The sequence below is a fragment of the Artibeus jamaicensis genome, unplaced genomic scaffold (assembly GCF_021234435.1).
Source record: "Artibeus jamaicensis isolate MK-2021 breed Jamaican fruit bat unplaced genomic scaffold, CSHL_Jam_final contig_447, whole genome shotgun sequence".
Taxonomy (NCBI): domain Eukaryota; kingdom Metazoa; phylum Chordata; class Mammalia; order Chiroptera; family Phyllostomidae; genus Artibeus; species Artibeus jamaicensis.
In genome coordinates, this window is record NW_026521834.1 from 4514260 (window position 1) to 4537951 (window position 23692).

The 23692-nt window shown below is 50.0% G+C and overlaps 2 long non-coding RNA genes across 5 annotated transcripts; one reads left to right on the forward strand and one right to left on the reverse strand.

Annotated features, from left to right (window-relative positions):
• Nucleotides 1–7323: 7323 nt before the first annotated feature.
• On the reverse strand, nt 7324–15763 carry LOC128627569 (uncharacterized). Of its 3 annotated transcripts, none has more exons than XR_008391822.1 (3): nt 15707–15763; nt 10622–10727; nt 7324–7702 (listed from the first exon to the last, which is right to left on the reverse strand). It is a non-coding gene; the product is annotated as an uncharacterized LOC128627569 (long non-coding RNA). The 3 variants fall into 3 exon arrangements; XR_008391823.1 differs by lacking the exon at nt 15707–15763 and adding an exon at nt 15454–15655; XR_008391821.1 differs by lacking the exon at nt 15707–15763 and adding an exon at nt 12347–13508.
• Nucleotides 8075–9383, forward strand: LOC128627568 (uncharacterized). 2 transcript variants are annotated; one of them, XR_008391820.1, is made up of 3 exons: nt 8075–8303; nt 8397–8621; nt 8896–9383. It is a non-coding gene; the product is annotated as an uncharacterized LOC128627568 (long non-coding RNA). The 2 variants fall into 2 exon arrangements; XR_008391819.1 differs by having other exon boundaries at nt 8076–8303; nt 8397–8582.
• Nucleotides 15764–23692: the final 7929 nt, after the last annotated feature.

Below are 23692 nucleotides of genomic sequence, written 5' to 3' on the forward strand. Positions count from 1 at the left end.
CTCCTTAGGGGACTGCTCCCTTCCATGTCCCTGACAAAGCCACTCCCAGCTTCCAGGGGCCCTAGAAAAACTTGGCCTGGGGTCCCTTCATCCAGCCTCAACTGGTTACCTTGGGCCCCCTGGCTGACCCAGGACAGTTGCTAGGATACCTCTATGACCTGTCTTACCATTGTGACCCGTGTTACTTCTGTGACCTGTTGCCACCTGATACCAAACAGTACTGGGCTGGGGCCGCTGCAGGGACTCCCCAGCAGTGGCAGGGAAGGGCTCCCCAAGACCTTGTCATACTTAAAGTGAGATTTGGCTATTGAGACAGAGCTGGCCCCATGGAGAACTGGGGAAGCCACCCCCAAAGCAACAGCAAGTGCCCCCAGCAGGGGACAGCCAGGCTGGCCGGGGTTCAGGGCAGGGGGCAGGGCGGCTACAGGGCCTCTGGTGGGTGGAAGAGGCCATCACAGCCATGAAGGCTGTAGGCACGAGAAGGGCATCATCTGGTTTATATTTTTAAAGACCACCCGGGATTTGACATTTAAATGACATCTGAGATCTGTTGTGAGAGCACAGGTCCAGGGGAGACAGATAAGGAGGGTGAGACGTGTGCTTCGGGTGCAGATGGCGGGCACGGCCCGCGGCCCGGAGGCAGGAGATGTGAAGATGGAGACCATGGTGCAGGCCCCAAAGAGACCTGTGAGTGACGGGACAGGGACAGGACACAGAAGACCCACCAAGGAGGAGAGAGTGGAGGGGGGACAGGGGACCCGCCATGGAGGGGGCAGGGCAGGGGGATAGGGACCCTCCATGGAGGGGGGAGGGGAGGGGGATAGGGACCCTCCATGGAGGGGGGAGGGGGATAGGGACCCTCCATGGAGGGGGGAGGGGGGGATAGGGACCCTCCATGGAGGGGGGAAGGGGAGGGGGATAGGGGCCCTCCATGGAGGGGGAAGGGGAGGGGGATAGGGACCCTCCATGGAGGGGGGAAGGGAGGGGGATAGGGACCCTCCATGGAGGGGGGGGGAGGGGGATAGGGACCCTCCATGGAGGGGGGAAGGGGAGGGGGATAGGGACCCTCCATGGAGGGGGGAAGGGGAGGGGGATAGGGACCCTCCATGGAGGGGGGGAGGGGAGGGGGGATAGGGACCCTCCATGGAGGGGGGAAGGGGAGGGGGATAGGGACCCTCCATGGAGGGGGAAGGGAGGGGGATAGGGACCCTCCATGGAGGGGGGAAGGGGCGGGGGATAGGGACCCTCCATGGAGGGGGGAAGGGGAGGGGGATAGGGACCCTCCATGGAGGGGGGAGGGGAGGGGGATAGGGACCCTCCATGGAGGGGGGAAGGGAGGGGGATAGGGACCCTCCATGGAGGGGGGAGGGGAGGGGGATAGGGACCCTCCATGGAGGGGGGAGGGGGATAGGGACCCTCCATGGAGGGGGGAGGGAGGGGGACAGGGACCCTCCATGGAGGGGGAAGGGGAGGGGACAGGGACCCTCCATGGAGGGGGGAGGGCAGGGGACAGGGACCCTCCATGGAGGGGGAGGGCAGGGGGACAGGGGACCCTCCATGGAGGGGGAGGGAGGGGACAGGGGACCCTCCATGGAGGGGGAGGGGAGGGGACAGGGAACCCTCCATGGAGGGGGAGGGCAGGGGACAGGGGACCCTCCATGGAGGTTGGGAGGGCAGGGGACAGGGAACCCTCCATGGAGGGGGAGGGCAGGGGACAGGGGACCCTCCATGGAGGGGGAGGGCAGGGGACAGGGGACCCTCCATGGAGGGGGAGGGCAGGGGACAGGGGACCCTCCATGGAGGTAGGGGACAGGGGACCCTCCATGGAGGTGGGGAGGGCAGGGGACAGGGGACCCTCCATGGAGGGGGAGGGCAGGGGACAGGGGACCCTCCATGGAGGTTGGGAGGGCAGGGGACAGGGGACCCTCCATGGAGGTTGGGAGGGCAGGGGACAGGGGACCCTCCATGGAGGGGGAGGGCAGGGGACAGGGGACCCTCCATGGAGGTGGGGAGGGCAGGGGACAGGGGGACCCTCCATGGAGGTGGGGAGGGCAGGGGACAGGGAACCCTCCATGGAGGGGGAGGGCAGGGGACAGGGGACCCTCCATGAAAGGGTGAGAGCTGGAGAGAAAGGGGAGGAGGGACAGGTGACAGGGAAACCAGCCCCCTTTTATGGAGAGTCCCCTATCCCCCCTTCTTTACCCCTGTCTCTGCTCCCCTGTCCCCCCACCCTGTCCTTCCTGGCCTCTCATGTCCCCCTTCCTTGTCCCTCCTAAGGTCCCTGTCCTGACCCTTTCTCTGTCCCCTGTCCCCTCCCATTCCCTCCTGCTGGGCCTTCTGTTTTCCTGTCCCCTCCCCTCGCTCATGGGCCTCTGCGGGGCCTGTGCTGGGCCTCCAGTCTCCACCTCTCCTGCCTCCCGGCCACGTGCCCGCCCTCTGTGCCTGAACCACACCTCACCCTGTGCATCTGTCTACACGAGCGATTTTCCACGGGCGTGCCCGGTCCCCGGGGGCGCGGCACCGAACTGTGCAGGCTGGGCACAGGCCTGTCCCCTTACAGTGCCCGATAAAGTATGACGCCCTGGCTTCAAGTTGGGGCCTAAAGAAATGCTGCTTGGCCGTTTCAGATCTTAGAAAACGTAAAGCACAATTCCTTAGAAAGAAGCACCTGAGAAAAAAGGAAAAAGAGAAAAAAGAAAGAAAGAAAGACAGAAAGAGGAAAACATGGCAATAGCCTTGGAAAGAAGGCAGTGCCCTGAATCAACAGTCAGGTGTGGGGTGTTTTAAAAACTGCTGCGCCACACGAGTGGGCCGAGGCACATGTGTTGGAAATCGCAGCTCCATGGCCTGTGCCCTCGACACGCATCTCAAACATCATTTTAAATGTCAAATCACCGGGTGACCTCCAGGGGGTGGGGGGAGGGGAGAAGAGGGTCCAGGGGGGAGGCAATGGTGATGGAAGGAGACTTGACTTGGGGGTGAACAGACAGTACAATATACACATGAGGTTCTGTGCAACTGTGCTGCTGAAAACCAAATCCTTGTGTGAACCAGGGGCACCCCAGTGAGATAAATCACAAATAAATAAAAGGTGGGGCCTTTGAGGGGAGAGCCCTTGTGAATAGGATGCACACCCAGTTGAAAGACACCCCTACTAGACTTACTGGGGAGATCACTCTGTAACCTTAAAATGTCTAACCACTACATGGTGCACCTGAATCTAAAACTAGATGTCAACTCTAATTGAAAAAAACTTAGATTATTAAAAATACATAGACATATACTGCAGAGTGACCTTTAAAAAGTATAAATCAGATCATGTCAGTGTCGTGTCTAAAGGCCTTGCTGGCTCCAGCAGCCGTCAGCAGTGCAGACGGACCCACTGCTGGGACAGACTCACACAGCTGGGAGAGAAGTGGCCCATCTCCTCCCCCGTGGGGCCTCTGTCCTGTCCGGGTGGCCTCTCGTGCTGGTGCAGGCAGAGCTGGGCTGCCCTGAGAGGGGGCTAAGCGCTCACTCGGCTGCTTCATTCTAGAGTGGGAGCAGACACAGAACAAAATTTTAAAAACCCTTAATGATTCCAACAGCATTTTTACCCCACACAAAGGATCCTTAGCTGCCCACCCACCCCCCCTCCCATGCACCCCAGCCCGCCTGGCTCACCCAGCCCTTAGGGAGAGGCTGGGAGGAGACTGCCCGGGCAGCCGGTTACCACGCTTCTGCTAGGACATCTGAACACAACTGCACTTCTCTTAAGAAGCAAATGGAGGGAGGCATCTGCCAGGATCCGCACATACGAGGGGACAAACCTCTTCATGACACAGTGACAGGGTCACAGCCCCATGACCCCAGCATGCTCTCGCCCCACCACCACATCCCAAGGACCCAGGATTCACCCGCAGCTGGAAGCAGCTCCCTGGCCTCTGAGAACCCAGGGACCCTCTGCAGAGCCCTTCCACATGGCTGCTCTCACGGGACTGCGGGGCCTGGACTCCTGAAGTGCGGGCATGTGGCCTACTTGGACTTTTTAATTCCACTCTGGCAGAGAAAGCCAGGCCTGGGCCTCATGTCCTTCACTGCTGCAGCTGCTGTGAGGAACAGCATGGAGGTTCCCCCAGAACACAACAAACCCCAGAACTACCAGGTGCTCCAGCACCCCCGCCCCTGGTGGTTCATCAAAGAACTGAAGGCGCATCTGGAAGAGATGCGTGCACAGCCTTGTTCACAGCGGCGTTTCCCACAGTGGCGAAAACGTGGACGCAACTCAAGGGTTCCACTGACAGGTGAATGAGTAAACACAATGTGGCCGATGGATAAAATAGAATATTATTCCTCCTTAAAGGAAGGACATCTCGAGAGATCCAGTATGGCAGAGGAGCAATTGCATATCACACTTGCCTCCTTTGAGGACCAAAATGAAGGTACAATTAAAACAGAGAGCCAGTCACCAGAACAACCAACTGAAGACCAGCTGAAGAGAAGTCTTATAACCAAGGATTTCAAGAGGCCGCCACAGGGAGGCCGGTCGGAAGTGCAGAGACACGAAAAGGGGACACGCCCCGCACCTCCCGGCTCCCAGCTGTCCTGCCCCAGTGACCTTGGCCTCCCAGCAGAGTCTTGGACTGACTCAGGGCCCTCAGGACCCACACAAGGGACGTTCCTGGAGCACCCGACTCAGGCGATCAGGAGACTGTACCACTGGGTCCCACGGGACACCCACACCATGAGGCCGCCCTGCCAACACTGGGGATCGTGGCAGATCTACCTAATACACAGAAACAAACACAGAGAGGCGGCCAAAGCGGGGACACAGAGCAGCAGCCCAAGTGGAAAACAGAAGGAATCTCCAGAGAAACAGCCAAATGCAGTGCACGCCGGAACTCAACCAGAGAGAGTCCACAGCAACAGAGCCCAAGGATACTCCCAAAACTGAGGGGAAGAGCGGACGCAATTAGGACTGAAACGAAGAGATAGTAAGCATGAAAAAGGACAGAGAAGCAGTAAAAAAAAATAAGTTAGAAGTGAAGGACATAACATCTGAAATGAATATAGTAGAAGGAACAAGTAGTTGGATGAAGGAGAGGATCAAACCAGCTATTTGGAAGACAAGATGGCAGGAAACACAACCAGAACAGAGAAAAATATTTAAAAATGAAAACAGTTGAAAAGACCTGCGGGACGACATGAGGCGTAACAACACCCACATCACAGCGGCACCAGGGGAGGAAGAGGAAGAGCACAGGACAGACACCTATTGGAGGTGATCATGACTAAACACTTCCCTACCCTGGCTCTGGCCGGGTGGGCCAGTTCGTTGGAGGGTCTTCCACAAAGCTGATGGGTTGGGTCCCCAGTTGGGGCTCACACAGGAGGCAACCGATCCATGTTCTTCTCTCCCCGTTCTTCTCTGTAAGCATGTCTTCAGGTAAGGAAAAAAAAAAGCCCTGGCTGGTTTGGCTCAGTGGACTCAGTGCCAGCCTGTGGACCCAAAGGTCACTGGTTCAATTCCCAGTCAAGGCACATGCCTGGGTTGGGGGCCAGGTCCACAGTTGGGGACATGCAACAGGCAACTGATGGATGTGTCTCTTGCACATCGATGTTTCTCCTCTTCTTTTCCTCTCTCCCTCCCTCTTGCTCTTAAAATAAGTACAGAAAATATATTTTTTAAACTCCCTAATCTGGAGAAGGAAAAAGATACACAAGGCCAAAAGCACAGAGAGTCCCAAACAAGTGAACCCAAACAGGCTCCCACCAAGACACATCATATTTAAGGGAACAAAGATTAAAGACACAGAGAATCTTAAGAGCAGCAAGAGACACAGCCCTACCTACAGGGCGGCTCCTGTAAGTCTGTCAGCTGATTTCTCAGCAGACATTTTAGGCAAGAAGGGTTGGCCCATAATAGTCAAAGGGATGAAAAGCAAGGACCTCCAACCAAGACTACTCCACCCAGCAAGGCTGTCATTTAACACTGAAGGAGACTTGCCTTGGCTGGGAGCTCAGTTGGTTAGAGTGTCGTGCCAACATGCCAAGGTTGCAGGTCTCATCCCTGTTCAGGGCACATACCAGAAGCAACTAATGAATGCATCAATACGTGGAACAACAGATTGATGTTTCTCTCTCTCTCTCCCTTCTCTCTATCTAAATCACTTAAAAGAAAAAGAAAAAAACACAGAACCCAAATAAAATCAGACATGAAAGAGAAGTAACAACCGACTCCACAGAAATACAAAGCCGTGTAAGGAAACAGTACAAACAACTACAAGCCAACACAGTGGACAATCTGGACAAAATGGGTGAAGTCCTTGAAACACACCACCTTTCCAACTGAATCGGGAAGAAGTGGAAATTCTGAATAGACCAACTCAATAGACCAATGAATAAAATTGAAGTAGTAACAAGAAGCAAAAGTCCTGAACCAGAGGGCTTCACAGGTGAATTCTACCAAACACTCAAAGAAGTCTTTGAACTAACACCCGTCTTTCTCAAACTATTCCAAGAAACTCCAGAGGAGGGAAGACTCCCAAGCTGCTTTTACAAGGCCAGCATTGTGCTAATTCCAAAACCAGATAAAGACACGACAAAGAAAGAAAATTATAGGCAATATCCCTGTTGAGCACAGATGCTAAAATTCTCAGCAAAATTTGAGCCAACCAGATCCAGCAACATGTATAAGATTCTACACCACAATCAAGTGGACTTAACAAAGCTCCTTGCAGTCCAAGGATGCAAGGTTGGTGTCATATCCACAAATCAGTAACTGTGATACACCATATGAACAAAATGAAGGGTGAAAATCACCTGATCATATTGACAGATGAAGGAAGAGCATTTGATAAAACTGAGCACTGGTGACAAAGAACTCTCAGCAACAGGGATGAAGGGGACACACCTCAACACAAAGGCCACTTAGGACAACCTCATGACCAACATCATACTCAGCAGGAAACAACTGAAAGCGTCTCCCTTAAGACTGGGGGCAAGGCAGGGATGCCTGCACTCACCACCCTCATCCAACACAGCGCTGGGGTCCTAGTGGCAGTAGCTGGACAAGGGGACAAGGGCGTCCACATCGCAAAGGAGGAAGTGACACTGTCACTACTTGCAGGTTCTGTACACAGAGACCCTCAAGGTCCACCAAATGCTCCTAGAACTGACATGAATCCGGTAAAGTAGCAGGACACAAAATAAACACCCAGAAATCAGCTGCATTTTCAATGCACCAACAACGAACCACCAAAAGGGTGGTTCTCTTAGTTAAGAGAACAATCCCATTTACAGCTACATCAAAAAAAAAAAAACAAAAAAAACCAAAACACCCTAGGAGTAAACTTTACTGAGTACATTAAAGACCTTCTGGGCACCTCGGCTGGGTTGTGAAGGATGTCAAGGAGCAGTGCCTGTGAGTGATGCTCCTCAAAGATCTGCGATGATCGGGCGGCACCGTCGGTGGAATGAGTGCTTTTTAATCATCGGCAGATCACAGCTGCAGACGCGATACTTATACTGTCCAGGTAAGGGGTGATTAATAATTTTCTTCTATGTACTTGGCAGAAGGGTGCTCAGAATGAGGGAATGATGATACCTCATCTTCATATGCGTTCTCCTTCCACAGGTGGCTTCGATTTATCTTCCAACGTGGCAGAGAAGAGGGACAAGCAATGCTGGTGGGTGGAATCAACACACCCCATTCAGCCAGGGGCTAAACGAAGATGAGGGACACAAAGTGACTCATCAAAAGTCTGACACTTACTCAGCAGTCAAGCCAGGGAGAGTTGAATTGCCCATCAGTGACTCTGCCCATGAAAGTCATAACGGTAAGTGGTCCTAAGTAACTTTTCAGCATTTGAACTCAGTGAAATCTACTTGGTCCTTGTGTCCCACGATGTGGGCCAGGGAGCCACCACGGCTCATCCTCTCCACACAGGGACTCAGGGACCCAGGGCTTCTCTGCTGTGTGGTTCCACCAAGTGCCCCGGAGGCTTGCTGTCCCTCTGAATTCAGCTGGCAAGGAGCACAGACCAGTGGTGTGCAGGACAGACGGACAGGTGGTGTCGGGAAGGCCTGGGAGGACCCACGACGGCTGGTCCCGCCTCTGTCCAGACCTGAACTGCCTGGTGAGAGGGGCTCAGACACGGAGCAGCACGAACACGGTGCGTCTGGGCACAGGGACGGCACGCCCACCTTTCGGTCCCGGTGCGGTGCGTGTGCAGCCAACTCCGTGCACCCTCTTCAGGAAGAGCAACCAGAGGAGAAGAAAATAAAAGTGCGTCCTGCCAATCAACACAGCACTTCAGAGGACTGTGAGTAAAGACAACACCGGGCACTGATTTCTGCACAGCAGAAAGTCCACCTGCTGTCCACTCACTCTCTTCCTCCCCTGTGTTCCTTTAAAGAGACCACATCGTTCTGAAGCCACCAGCATGGAGCAGGTCCAGAGCCAGCCGCCCCCTCACTGATGACAACCAAGAGCTCAGGACAGAACAGAGAAGCCGGTGTCCATGGATTCTAGAGCGAGCAGCAGCGCACAGACTGGGGATGGAAGTCAGGACTGGACGAGTGACCAGCATGGCAGTGACCTGGTGGGTCCCCGCCTGCATCTAAGCTCTGTCCTAAAGGTGGTGAGTCTCAGCACTGCTCCATGAGCAGGGTGGGAAGGATGCAGAAAGGACTGGACAGGAGCCTGTCAGAGCCACAGTGGGGGCTGCTGGGCACCCTTCCCCCTCCTCCTCTCCTGGCCCTGCTGCTGCCCTCAAGGTGCAGCCATGGCCAGGGAAGAAGATCCTGAAATGCAAAGGAAAAACCCTGTCTCTGGCGAGGACCTCAGAAAATGGGCTTTGTGCTACACAATTTGGGGAATCCCGCTTATTTTCTCTCTCTTTTTCCTCTTGCCAGTTAGCCCTGAAAACCACCCAGTTCTGTGAAGGGTCCACGCAGTGCATGAAGAGCTTCTGAGAGAAACCAGAGCTTCCCACTAAAGGACAGGGAAGGTGGCAGAATCCAGCACAAGATGTGCTGATGGTGAGCTGGGGCTATGAGAGCGCACCCTGGAGGCCACCTCGGGCTCTGCGCCACGCTGGTGCTGAGGTCAGCCCTGCAGACACTGAGACAGGACTCACAGACTTAATAGGTGGTGTCACCCTCTGCTGTGTAGTGGTGGGGAGACAGACTACACAACCCCGTTTGGAAAGGAGAAAGGGCAGCACATCCATAGGCAGCTTCATCCGAAGTTCGGAGGGAGAATCTGATTGAATGTGAACAGGCACAGAGGTCAAGCAGAAGAAGGCCAGAGTCCTGGAGCCTGGCCTGCAGCCCTGCCCCGCCCCGCCCTGGATTTTAGATTGGAGAACAAGCTCATTTTGGCAAATAAATGGATTTTTCTTTTGTGCTTTCAGTTTTTCCTGTTGCCTATGTTATGGACTAAATTTCTTGTCTGAAAGGTAAACATAAGCAAGTGAAGAGCAGCTCTCAGGAGCCCCCGTCTGCTAGGGAAGTGCTGATCCAGCAGGTGCACAGGCCCAGCCTGACCTCAGCGCCAGGGAGACCAGGCGCAGTTTGGTGCCCCTCAGTGGGTGCGCCTGGTGGGGTCGGGCTGTGCCTGCCGATGGCCCAGCAGTCCTCCCGGTTCTGATGGAAAACGTGGAGACACCATGACCAAATCCACGATACAACCAAGGCATGGCACCTGATTTTAAGTCACACGGGATACACTTTGTTGCCGTTGGGGGCAAGTGGTGTGTGTGAGTAACAGGCCTCCACCAGGAGCTGGCCCGCCCAAATGCTGTGCCTTCCATGACACATGAGACAGTTCACCATCAAATCACACTCAGGACTAGGGCGTCAGAACTAACGCCTGCAAGGCCGTATGGTCCCTTCTCTGCCCGTGGTCCCAGTCACCCTACTCTATGTTGTACCTACTTCTACAGACCACCTCACCTGCCCAGAGGTGGGCAGGACGCAGAGACAGGGAAAGAGAAGCGGGGAGGTTTCCCCTCCGCAGGAGACCTGGACAGCCGAGCATTTGCTGGGGGAGAGAGTCCGCAGCATCTGAGGCATTTAGAGTGTGGCACATGTGACCACCAGGGCACAAAAACCTCCTACTCCTCCGAGGTTTGCTGGCCTCCGCTCCCCCTCCGTGAGACCCCTGCTGTATACACTGGTCACTTTGTGGGTATAACCGTCACGCACCTACGGGGGTAGGAAGTACCAGACAAAATGAGCTCAAATTCAAGGAAAAATAATAACCATCCTCACAGGTGTGTTTGGGAAGTCAGCCCACCTCTGACTACACACAGGTCTCACTTGAAAACATTTGAACACTATCACTTCATAGGAATTCCTTTGACTTTATCACCCTTACCCCTGCCTGCTGTCAAACAACCAGAGAAATATGCCCGGTCTTCACCGTGGGGCACTTCCCTGGGGGTACTAGAGTGGGAGCCAAACCTGAGGAACTGCAGGGACAGGCAGGAGGCAGCCCCCTGGCACCGGACGGCCCCGGGTGTGAGGGACTAAATGCTTTCATTAAGAGACCCTCCACCCTGCCCAGTGCCACCCTGATGTCCTCTACCACAGTCGCTGAATTTATCGTTGCTGGCACTTTAAGTGGACTGCAGCTTACCTCGAGCTGTGAATTCAGCAGAATTTCACTCCATTCACCCCCACTCTGCTCTGCAGATTCAGGTCTATTCCTCAGCTGATTCCAAGGCAGTGAATCAGAATTCTTTCTTTTATAACGAGAAAAAAATTACTTTAGCCACAGAGCAAAAGAGAATAAATGAGAATTCTGTTTCACCTCCAGAAGGGACAGACAAGGGGGAAGGTACTGATTTACATACATGAACAGTTTATGTTATGCCGGGTGCTGGTTCTGTGATTATACTTTTAAAGTTAGGAAACACTTTGGCCCCTGAAATGGCCAGGGACAGGCTCAGCCAATGGAAATCTCCAGAGTGTTCACTCGGCTGCCTCGCACAGAGCAGAGGAACATACCTGAAGTCGATGTTTTATTGAACCACTTTATTGGCTTTTTCTGAATCTTGGGCATAATCACCAACATCAGTGGTGAACATTTTGATAATTTTTTGATTTCCAGGGCGGTGGGTACCCTAACCCCAGCGTGCTCAGGAGTCAAGGGCACCCACGGGAACAGCTTTTCAAAGAGGTGCCATTTCCTGAGGTTCTGGGTGCAGCCCAGCACTGTTCTCTCCCCACCAATCACAACAGTCAGCCTGACAGCAGCATTATACACGGAGGGACTATTATCGCTGCTGTACACATGAAGACACAGGCAGGCAGAGGGCGAGTCCCAGTCAGGGCACAGGCCTGGGGTACAAGCCAAGTCCCTGGTGTGGGGCAGGCAAGAGGCAACCACACACTGATGTTTCTCTCCCTCTTTTTCTCCCTCCCTTCCCCTCTAAAAATAACTCAATATAAAGATATAGGTTTTTTTTTAGATTTTATTTGTTTATCTTTAGAGGGGAAGGGAAGGAGACAGGGAGAGAAACATCAATGTGTGGTTGCCTTCGTGCATCCCCTGCTGGGAACTGGCCTGCAGGGAACGGGCTTGCAACCCAGGCATGTGCCCTGACTAAGAATGGAACCGCGACTGTCTGGTTCGCAGGCCCATGCACAATCCACTGAGCTACACCAGCCAGGGCAAAGATATAGATTTTGCATGATGGCACATGGCTGTCAAACAGAACATCTCTCTGAAGGCTGGCCTGTTTGCTACTCTGGCCACTGGGTGGGGACAGTGTGAAGGAGAGGTTCGAAGAGCTGGACAGGACGGTGGCTGGCCCAGCAGCACCACCACAGCTTGTGCCCTGTGCCTCCAAGACGCACCCTCGTTGTGCGTCACCATCTTCGGTGGTGAGTTAAGTGGCCAGGCTCCTGTCCAGATCCCCACAGGTGACTGCCTCGGGGTACCTGTAACAGACCCGGCCTGTGCTGCAGCATCCCTTCCACAACCACAGTGTGCCCTTGGCCCCCTTGAACTTTTACATGCTCTCCCTTCCCTTAACAGCAATACAGTTGAAGTTTAAATAAAGCAGCAACCAACACTCTTTCTTCCGTTTGGTCACAGCCAACCTGTTGAACATTTCACAGGGAGCACACTGTTAACAGTTCCAAAGCAGGAGGCAGGAAGGTCGCATGGATTTGTCCCTGCAGCAGGAGGTCGATGCGGCCTGACTGTCATGAAGACAGAGAGCTCGGGGCTGCGGGGCCCAGCAGCTCAGTACCCTCTGACTCTCTGCAGCTGCCACTGAAATGGGGCCTGTGCTGGGCTCCGGGACCACCCGTGTCCCCCAGACTCCTGCACAGCAGCTGAGCTTGTCTTACTCACCCTGGGCCTGGGCTCCAAGATCAGCCCTGGATCCTTCCAGAGGCTGCGGGCGGGAGTCTCATGTGCTGTAGGGGCGTGAGGAGCTGGGAGGAGGGGCAGAGACCTCAGCCTCCCTTCTCTGGCCGCCTCCCAGAGGCCCCAGGAGGCTCTGGGGTCCCCAGACTCAGGTTCCGACCCCTGGATGTGAACACCCTTGCTGACACCCTCCTCCGCTCTTTTAAACAAACATGTTAAATCACTAAACTGGGAGTCCTTCCCGAGAGGACAAGGTTAAATTGGCTTGCTAGTCTAGTACTTCCCATACACCTGAAGCCCAATATGCTGAAGGAATAGCTTCAAATACTACTTGTCCATGACCCCGTGGGACAGGGTACACACGGTCTATAAAACTCATCCTATAACATGTTAGTAGATTCTGTTGAACGTTTCTTAGTTAACTATCCCATCACCCATCTAAAGCCTCAGCCAAAACCAAAGATTGCTCAACACACTGCATACAGCGGGCACGTGATTTACTTTGCGTGTCTGCCAAAATCTGTAGCAGTGGGCACTGACTACATCGGTCCCTGATGCAAATCGAAACATTACAGGGTAGAGGTGTTTCTTGTTTTAATGTCCAAAATAACGGGAACACTACGTACACCAAGGGCCTCCACGTAAAATATTAGGTAAAATTAGGTATCGCTTCAGTTTTAAAACCGTAACAATATGAATTTTAGGACTGAAGCTGTCTGTTTGTAAACTGCCTAACCTCAGGATGGACCAAACACTGCACTTAGGTATTTCAGCTTCACAAACCATTGGAGTGAGTTAAATATTTTATTTATTTATTAAACTTTGAGGGCAGAAGATACAGCCACATTTTAATGTTTACAAAGAAGTTGATTTTTACCCAAAGAAAACTGGCTTTTCATACCTGGGAAGTTACTTGTTCAATTTGAATCAAAGTGACAGCATGTGCTACACATCAGTATTTCTGAGTTTATGAAACAGATATTTGATACCAAATACAAAGAACACACAATTGATTTTTTAAAGATAATGCTAAATTTACTATTTTAGACATACTCTTTCTCTCTAGAAGTCTGTAAAATCACCTTTAATTACTAACCTGTTCCTCACCCTCAATATAGTCAATGAAAATCACAATTGGATTAGAGTCTGAGGTTTAAAAAGAAAAAGTAAGACATTTACTAAGGTTTCCTTTTTTTTTTTCAGCTTCTTAGCCAATCCCTAATCAATCATGGTCCAGATGTTTTTCTTAACAGAACCCTACACTCTTCATTATAAGTCAAAAACAATAGTCTAATGTTAAAATAATAGTGGAACCGCTGGTTCACTTTGAATTCAACAGCTTTCCAGTTTTGTTATAGAAAATAATTTTTTTAAAAATGTATTTGTGCCCTGGCTGGTGTGGCTCAGTGGATTGAGTGCAGGGCTATGAACCAAACAAGGGCATTCCCAGTCAAGACACGTGCGTGGGTTGGAGGCCAGTTCCCAGCAGGGGACATGCACAAAACGCAACCATACACTGATATTTCTCTCTCACCTTCCCTTCTCCTCTAAAGATAAATTAATAAAACCTTTTTAAAAAAATGTTTAAAACATATGTTTGTGTGATTATGTGTCTCAATCCATAAATCCACTACTCCAGCCCACTGTTTGGATAAATACAGAGATTCAAAGAAGAAAGTGACCCCAGCTAATTCTCTTCTCAGTATTTTTAAACAATGTCTCTGCATTAAGGGAGTGTGCCCACTACAAATTATACCAATAGTTACTATTTACCTAGCCCCTCCTATGGACGGGCATGGGTGCTGGTCACTTCCCATATATGCTTTTATTTACTCCTCAGAGAACCCCTGCAAGAAAGATATTATCTCCACCTCACAGATGAGAAAACAAAGACAGAAAGAAGATACAAGGCTGCAAAGTGGCAGAGCCTGCGTTGGTCCACTTGGAAGTTCATGCCCGTTATATTAAGCTACAGTGTCTTGAGCTCCTCAAAGATGTACTAAAGTTTTCTCTAGGTTTCCCAAGCAGAACTATTTCTCTGAGACCAGTACAACTGTTTGTAGTAATAGGCTATCTGCACCATCAATTAATGCAGTCTTGCCAAAAGGATAGGACTGACAAGGAGTAAACAATTCTTGTATCAGGGGACTATCAGAAAATGCAGAGTTAACTCAACACACAGGAACTCCGGCTGATCTTTTCCGCATGGCACACGAAAGTTCTACTAGGGATAATTAGCCCCGAGTTTTTCCATATTCATTTTAGTGGTATTAGATACACATTCCACCCTGCTACTTGTTGAAATATAGTCACCTCGTGCGAAAAAACAAAAAAGAAAAATCGTATTACAAAAAAGCCAAACAAATAGGTAAATAAATGTACACTTTAGGCAACACTCATCTCTTTTCCTCCAAGCTCTACTCCTTCCTGTTTCTCCAGCAGCACAGCAGTCACATGACGCCTATTCGCCCAATAAGGGAGCTGGGTCTGGAAACCAGTCCCAGGACCACAAGTGCTGGGCAGCTGGCCCCAGGGAGGGAGGGGTCTGGGTGGGCTCCGAGGCCGAAGAGCTGCTGCTCTCTGTTTTCTGAACAGGCCACACTCACCCTGAGAAGGACCAGCCCCTGCCCCCTGAGACTGAGCCAGGGCAACTGCGGGCGTTAAAGGGCGATGAGACTCTTTCCCTCTGATTTCTTCCCTAACCAACCAAACCACCATAACTGAACAGTCACCCTTGCCTGCAGCCACTGCTCAATCGACACCGCGTTGCGCATGGGTTCCCGGGGCGAATTCCCTCCCAGACGTCCACTCCCGGGCCTGGAATCAGTTCTGTCCTTGCCCAGTCCCCTCTGCCCTTCCACAGAATACCCCGCCCCTCCCCCCCCCACCCCCCGCCTCACACCCCGTTTGTCAAGGCGGTTAATTCTCCGCGGACTACAGATCCTCTTCTCCCCCACCGCCCCCTCTTGAGACCTGGAAAAGCAGAGTATCCCCCCCCCCCCGCCCCCGCACTTAATAAGTGCTTCTGGCATTCGGCTGGGACTCTGTTCCCAGCGTCCAGCGGTCAGTGCAGCAGCCACCAACAAACCGACCTCGGTCCCCTAGAACGAGTGCTGTCCCCATGACAGGGGCCAAGCTGCGCACAAAGTCCAGGAAGGATCTTCTCCACCGTCCAGCTGGTTCACGGGACCAACGACGTGCCCCTCGGGAGAGCTTGGGGCTGGAGTTAACCCTCCCGGCGCCACCGAGCAAGCCCCGGGGAGATGCCAATCCCCCAAGCACTTTGAATGTGCTAAGAGCCCAACTTTGCCCTTCTCGAGCCCCCCCACTCCCACCCCAAACTACGCGGGGCTTTTCAGCCAAAAGGAACGAACCCTTCAGCTGCCAACCGCAGCTACCAACACACGGGACACTCCCCGGGCACCGGGGAGGGGAGCGCATAGGCCCTCGAGCCCCCGTTGCGCGCCCCCACCCCAGGCTGCTTGGAGGGGAGGGGCCCCACCTGGCCATTGCTGGGGGTGCGTGGAGGCTGCACCGGGCTGACGCCAGAGGCCCGCACTTTGATGACACTAGACTCCGAGGAAGGCGGTCTGGCCCAGCCCTGCAGCCCCACCTCCTCCCTCCAGAAGAGCCCGCGGCACCAGTCCAGCCCGCGCCGCAGGACACAAGCATGAAGGCTGCCTGGCCGCGGTTTCCGCACCAGCTGGCCTGGCCCCGATGCCCCGCGGCTCCTCGGGCATCACGCCAGCAGACTCTGCAGCTAGGAGCCTCAGGGATTCCTAGGACAGGCCCGAGGGGTTCCCAGGACAAGACCTCTTATCATGCTGTCCACCACCCAGCTCTGCTCCCAGGGAAACAGCCGGAGGGCCAGGTGTTCCTGCCGCCCACGACGCCACCTGCTGAGGCTTCGGCGAAGGACCGTGTGCCAATGGGGATCCCGGGCTCCTTTCTACAAGACCCTCCTTCGTTCTTTAGTGTTGGTTAAGTCATTCTTCCCACCGTGTTTATTGACTGTCTACTCCGCGCAGAAAGACGTCAAGACTGGGCAAGGGGGGAGGCTGGGGAAAATCGGCATAAAAATCCCTGTTCTGCATTTATGGTAATAGCAAAATGGAAGCACAAGTGTTTATGAGTAGGTGGTTGATTAAATCAACTATATAGTATGTCCCTAAGAAGCAATACAAAGCACTGTAACAAAGATGAAGTTCTCTATAAAATGATATGGAATAATGTCCAGGAAATAGTTTCAAGGAAACAATGCTAGGTGCAGCCTATGTATATAATATTTTTGGTGTAAGTATGAAAATAAGACTATATCTGTACATATATGCACATATGTATATATTTGCATAAAAAATACTGGAGGACTAATCAAAATAGTGACTTACGGAGGTAGGGAAAACTGGATAGCCAGAGGCAGGAATGGAAATGAGACTTCTCTAGGTACATTTTAATATCATTTTGACTTTCAACCATGTAAATGATTGCCTGTTCAAAAGTTTAACCTAATTTAAAAGTCAACAAAAATATCTGCAAGGCTTTCAAATGTTTAAAAAAATTTCTACTCAAGAGAAAAATAAAATATCTGGGAATAAACCTAACCAAGGAGGTAAAAGACCTGTATGCAGAAAACTACACAACATTGAAGAAAGAACTTAGGGAAGACACAAACAAATGGAAGCATGTACCATGTTCATGGATTAGAAGAATTAACTTCATCAAAATATCCATACTACCCAAAGCAATTTACAGTTTCAATGTAATCTCTATTAAAGTACCAATGACATATTTCACAGATACAGAACAAACATTTCAAAAATTTGTATGGAACCACAAATAACCCCTAATAGCTGCAGCAATTTTGAGAAAGAACAAAGTAGGAGGAATCACAATACCTGATATCAAACTGTATTACAAGGACACTGTAATCAAAACAGCCTGGTACTGGCATAAAAACAGGCACATAGACCAATGGAACAGAACAGAGAGCCCAGAAATAAACCCAAGTCTCTATGGGCAACTAATATTCGACAAAGGGGGCAGTAACATAAAATGGAGTATAAATAGCCTCTTCAACAAATGGTGTTGGGAGAACTGGACAGCTATGTGCAAAAACATGAAACTTCAGCACCAACTTATACCATACGCCAAAATAAATTCAAGGTGGATAAAAGACAAATATAAGTCCTGAAACCATCAAAGTCCTAGAAGAGAACATTGGCAGGAAAATCTCAGATATTTCACCCAGCAACATTTTTACTGATATGTCCCCTAGAGCAAGGGACATAAAGGAAAGAATAAACAAATGGGTTATCATCAAAATTAAAAAGCTTCTGCATGGCTAAAGAAAACAGTATTAAGATAAAAAGGGAACCAACTGTTTGGGAAAACATATTTGCCAATGATACCTCAGACAAGGGTTTAATCTCCAAAATATACAAAGAACTCTCCCAACTCCACTGTAAGAAGACAAGCAACCCAATTAAACAATGGGAAAAGGACTTGAACAGACACTTCTCCAAGGAGAACATACAGAGGATCCAGAGACACATGAGAAGATGCTCAATGTCACTAGCTATCAGAGAGATGCAAATTAAAACCACAATGAGATACCACTTTCCACCAGTCAGAATGGCCATCATAAACAAAGCAACAAACAACAAATGTTGGAGAGGGTGTGGGGAAAAGGGGACCCTAGTTCACTGTTGGTGGGATTGCAGATTGGTACAACCACTATGGAAGACACTATGGAATTTTCTAAGAAAACTAAAAATGAATATGCCTTTTGACCCAGCAATTCCACTGTTAGGAGTATATCCTAGGAACCCTGAAACACCAATCCAAAAGAACTTACGCACATCAGTGTTCATAGCAGCACAATTTACAATAGCCAAGAGTTGGAAGCAACCTAGGTGCCAATCAGTAAATGAATGGATCAAAAAACTATGGTACATTTACACAATGGAATTCTATGCAGCAGAAAGAAAGAAGGAGCTCCTACCCTTTGCAACAGCATGGATGGAACTGGAGAGCATTACGCTAAGTGAAATAAGCCAAGTGGTGAAAGACAAATACCATATGATCTCACCTTTAATAGGAACCTAAACAACAAAACAAACAAGCAAGCAAAATATAACCAAAGACACTGAAATAGAGAACAGGCTGACAGTGACCAGAGGGGAGAAGGGAGGAGATTTCAGGGGAAAAGGGGAAGGAGTCACAGTTACAAGTATAAAGGACACATGGACAAAAACTAAGGTGAGGGGGTGGAAATGGGAGGGAGGTGGGGAGCACTGGGGGGGAGGGTTAGATGGGAGTAAAAACAGAAAACTGTACTTGAACAATAATTAAATAATTTTTTTTTAAATCCCTGCTCGTGAAGGTTACATTCTAGTGAGGAGACATGTCATATAATAAACAAATAAAAGACATACTGCCTTGCCCTTGCTGGTGTGGCTCAGTGGACTCAGCACTAACCTGGCATCCAAAGGGCAGCTGGTTCCATTTCCAGTCACCCAGGCAGGTGGTGCACAAGAGGCAACCACACACTGACGTTTCTGTCCCTCGCTTTAAAAATAAATAAAAATAAGATCTTTTTTAAAAAGAAAAGATATACTGCCTTTATGGGTTGGCTTGTGCAAGCCCTCCCCTCAAAACAGAGAAATCTTATAGTTCTAACCCCAGTACCTTCCAAAGCAACCTTGTTCAGAAATAGAGCCATTGCAGATGTAACCAGTGAGGGTGGTCCTACTGGAGTAGGGTGGGCCCTTCATCCAAAATGACTGGTGTCCTTGTAACAAGAGGACAAGAGATACAGACCCAGGAGGGGAGAGGGCAGAGCCATTCTGGAGGATTTGCCAGCAAACTGCCAGGAACTGAGGGAGAGGCATAGACAGGCTCTCTCAAGAGCCTCAGAAGGAATCAACCTCACCAACACCTTGACCTTGGATGTCAAGCCTCCAGGACTCTGAAACAATTCATTTGTAGGGATTTAAGCCACCCAGTCCGTGGTCCTTTGTTACAGTAGCCCTAGCAAACCAATACACAGGGAAGGAGCAGAAGCAGTGAAGGGTGAAGAGGCTATTGTGTTAGTTTGAGGGAGTGACATTGGAGGCTGGGACTGATGACTTTATAGGCACTTAGGTGTCAGCTGTCACAGAGCTTCCATTCAAATGGGAAAGGCAGACAATTAAGAGTAAACAAATAAATAAGCTAATTGCACAATGAGACATGGAATAGTCCTCAGAGTTTACAGTTATCGAGATTCCCTTCACCACTACAATCATTAGTTAATGGAAAAGCCACTTCTCACCTACAGATTCTAGTTTCCCATTTAAAACACTTTACAAATTACTTTTTTATCATCAAAACACAATTTGTAAAAATTCAAACAGTACAGAGTTCTGATAAGGACAAGGTCGTCTATCTCTTGGCTCCTGCAATCCCTGTCTCTGAAGTAATAGTTTAATATGTAATAGTTATATTCCTAGGTATACACTTCAAAACTCACACATGAGGAGAGTTCCAGCCAAGATGGAGGTGTAGGTAGAAACCATTCCTTTCCTCATACAACCAAAAGAAGGATAACAACCAATCTGAAAACAATAAACCACAAGAAGTGCCAGAAAATCAAACTGCATGGAACTCCCACAACCAAGCAGTTAAAGAAACAGTCAACCAGACCAACCAGACCGGTACGAGGGGCACAGTGAGAACCTGTGGCGAGGTGGTGGACCATGTGGGCAGGGCTGGCTGGACCGGAAACAGACTCACAGCTGACTGTAGACTATGGCAGGGGTTGCTGTTGGGGGAGAAATGCCCAGTCTCACTTGAGGGTTCAAGGGTTCGTTGGAAAGTGGGCTAGAGCCCAGCAGGTGAGCTGCATTGTTCTCTCTCTGGCCCCTCCCCCACAGGCAGCACCACAGCCCCAGCAAAGAGGGTTGCCCTGCCAGGGTGAGTACCGAAGGCCCTGTTCCCCTACAACTTAACAGGTGCACTGAGACAAAGAAATATGGCCCAAATGAAACGAGAAAGCAAAACTCCAGAAAGAGAGCTAAGCCACGAGGAGACAGCCAACCTATCTGATGGAGAGTTCAAAGCCCTGGTAATCAAAATGCTCACAGAAATGGTTGAGTTTTGTCACAAAATGAAAGAACAAATGAAGGATACCCTAAGTGAAACAAAGCAAAATTTCAAGGAACCAACGGTATCAGAAAGGAAACCAGGACTCCAAGAAACAATTTGGAACAAAAGGAAGAAATAACCCTCCAACCAGAACAAAATGAAGAAACAAGAATTGAAAAAATGAGGAGAAGCTTAGGAACCTCCAGGACAACTTTAAACCTTCCAACATCCAAATGATAGGGGTGCCAGAAGGAGAACAAGAGCAAGAAATTAAAAACTGACTTGAACAAATATTGAGGAAAACATTTTCCAATCTCGTCAAGGAAATAGACTTCCAGGAAGTCCAGGAAGCTCAGAGAGTCCCAAAGAAGTTGGACCCAAAGAGGACCTCATCAAGGCACATCATCATTAAGTTACCCAAGATGAAAGATAAGGAGAGAATCTTAAAAGCACCAAGAGAAAAGGAGACACTTATCTACCAAGGAGTTGCCATTAGATTGAGAGCTGATTTCTCAAAAGAGATCTTACAGGCAAGAAGGGACTGGAAAGAAGTATTGGAAGTCGTGAAAGGCAAGGACCTATATCCAAGATTGCTCTATCTAGCAAAGCTATCATTTAGAATGGAAGGGCAGATAAAGTGCTTCTCAGATAAGGTCAAGTTAAAGGACTGCATCATCACCAAGCCCTTAGTATATGAAATGCTAAAGGGACTTATCTAAGGAATTGAAGAAGATCCAAACCTATGAACAGTCCTGGCTGGTGTAGCTCAGTGGGTTGAGCACAGGCCTGTGAACCAGAGGATCGCAGTTTGATTCCCAGTCAGGGTACATGCCTGGTTTCAGGCCAGTTCCCAGCAGGGGATGCACGAGAGGCACCATACACTGATGTTTCTTTCTCTCTCTCCTTCCCTTCCTGTCTAAAGATAAATGAATTTTTTAAAAAACCCTATGAACAGGTACTTCCGCCAAGATGGAGGCATAGGTGGATGTGCCGTGCCTTCTCACACAACGAAGTTTAGAGACGACTAAATATTAGCAAGAGAAAACACAGCCAGAACACGGAAAATTGAACTTTTCGGAAGTCCGTTAACAACAAATTCTTCAGCCTGACCGGTAAGGGGCGAAACCAGCGGCTGGTGAAGCGGGGTTGCACAGGAGGACTCGGTCAGACGGACTCAGGCTCGCAGAATCCAGAGGCGCGGAATCCAGGTGCGCGGAATCCAGGTGCAGGGTTGGACCTAGTGAGCGACCGAGCGAGTGACCAGGCGAGCAATTGAGGAGGAGATAGCAGGGGAGCGAGGCTGCATGTTGACTGTGGTCCCACATTTGTGCGCAGGTGGACGGTCCCTGGTCTGACCCCACCTCCACATACAGCGTCATAACCCAGCGACTCTGAGTGGCCCGGCCCACGTGAACCACCTAAGGCTCTGCTCCTCACCCAGCAGCTGTGATAAACAGCAGAGGGGGTCGCCATTTCCCTGCTCTGACCACGCCCCCACATACAGCATCACAACCCAGCAACCTGGAAGTCCAAGGCGCCGCTTCTCACACTTAAAGGGCACGAACAGACCAAAAATGGCGCAAGAAGATCTCAAAGCCCCAGAGCCTATAGATCTAAGCAATGAAGAAAGAGCAAAACTCTCAGACGCACAGTTTAAAACACTGGTCATCAGAATCCTCACAGAACTGGTTGATTATAGCCACAAATTGGACAAATATATGAAGGCGAAACTAATGGAAATGAATGGAATTGCACAGGAAACCAATAGCAATGAAAAGGAAACTGGGACTCAAATCAATGGAGTGGACCAGAAGAAAGCAAATAATGGCCAAACAGAAAAGAGTCAAGAAGCAAGAATTCAAAGAAATGAGAGTTTTAGAAACTCCAGGACATCTTTAAACGCTCCAACATCTGAATTATAGGGGTACCAGAATGTGAAAAGGCACAGCCACCAATGGAAAACTTATTTGAACAAATAATAAAGGAGAATTTCCCCAATCTGGCAAGGAAAATAGACTTCCAGGAAATCCAGGAAGCTCAGAGAGTCCTAAAGAAGTTGGACCCAAGAAGGAACACACCAAGGCACATCATAATTACATTAGCCAAAATTAAAATGAAGGAGAGAATCCTAGAAGCAGCAAGAGCTAAGAGGACAGTCACCTACAAAGCAGTCCCCATCAGACTGTCAGCAGATTTCTCAAAAGAGACCTTCCAGGCAAGAAGGGGCTGGAAAGAGGTATTCCAAGTCATGAAATCCAAAGACCTACAACCAAGATTGCTCTATTCAGCAAAACTTTCATTTAGAATGGAAGAGCAGATAAAGTGCTTCTCAGATAAGATCAAATTCAAGGAGTTCATCGTCACCAAGCCCTTATAATATGAAATGTTAAAGGGACTTATCTAAGAAAAAGAAGTTAAAGAAACATGAACAGTGAAAGGACAACAAACTCACAGTTATTAATAACCACACCTAAAACGAAGGCAAACTAAAAGGACAGCTAGATCAGGAGTGGAAACATAGAAATGAAGATCTCAAGCAGGGTTAGCAACAGGGGAGTGGGAGGAGGAGAAGGGGGGAGAAGGTACAGAAAATAAGTAGCATAGGCAGTAGATAGAAAATAGATGGAGGGGGCAAGAATAGCATGGGAAATATAGAATCTAAAGAGCTTGAGACACATGGACATAAACTAAGGGGGGGTAATGGTGAGGATGGGGGGGTAGGGTGGAGGGGAATGAACGGGGGGGAATAGAACAACTGTAACAGCATAATAAATAAAAAAAATTTTAAAAAAGTACTCTCCCAAAATCCCAGGTACACAGGAAGCCAGTGGGAGTATCCATCTTTTTCAACCAATGAGGGCTAATGTTGGCCATGATTGCCTTTGCCCCTCTTCCAGCCGCCATGTTGCATAAGGGGGCCAAAGTCTTGAAATGTACATTGTACAAGCTCCATTCTGCTGAGTCATCAGCTACTTGTCTGCCTCTGGCAATCTGCCTCCTCCAATGGCCCCTCCTTTCACAGGGAGGGCAAGGTGCTTTTAATCTTCAATTCTCCTTTGGGGCTTTTCTCCCCACTCCCTGCCTTTTCCAGTGATTTGGTCTGACCACTCTGTTACAGCCTTAGGCTTGAGATGGGGCCCTTTAAATATGTTGAGATGGGGCTCTTCCAAAACCCAACCTCCATAGGCGGGGACCTTTCACCCCAGG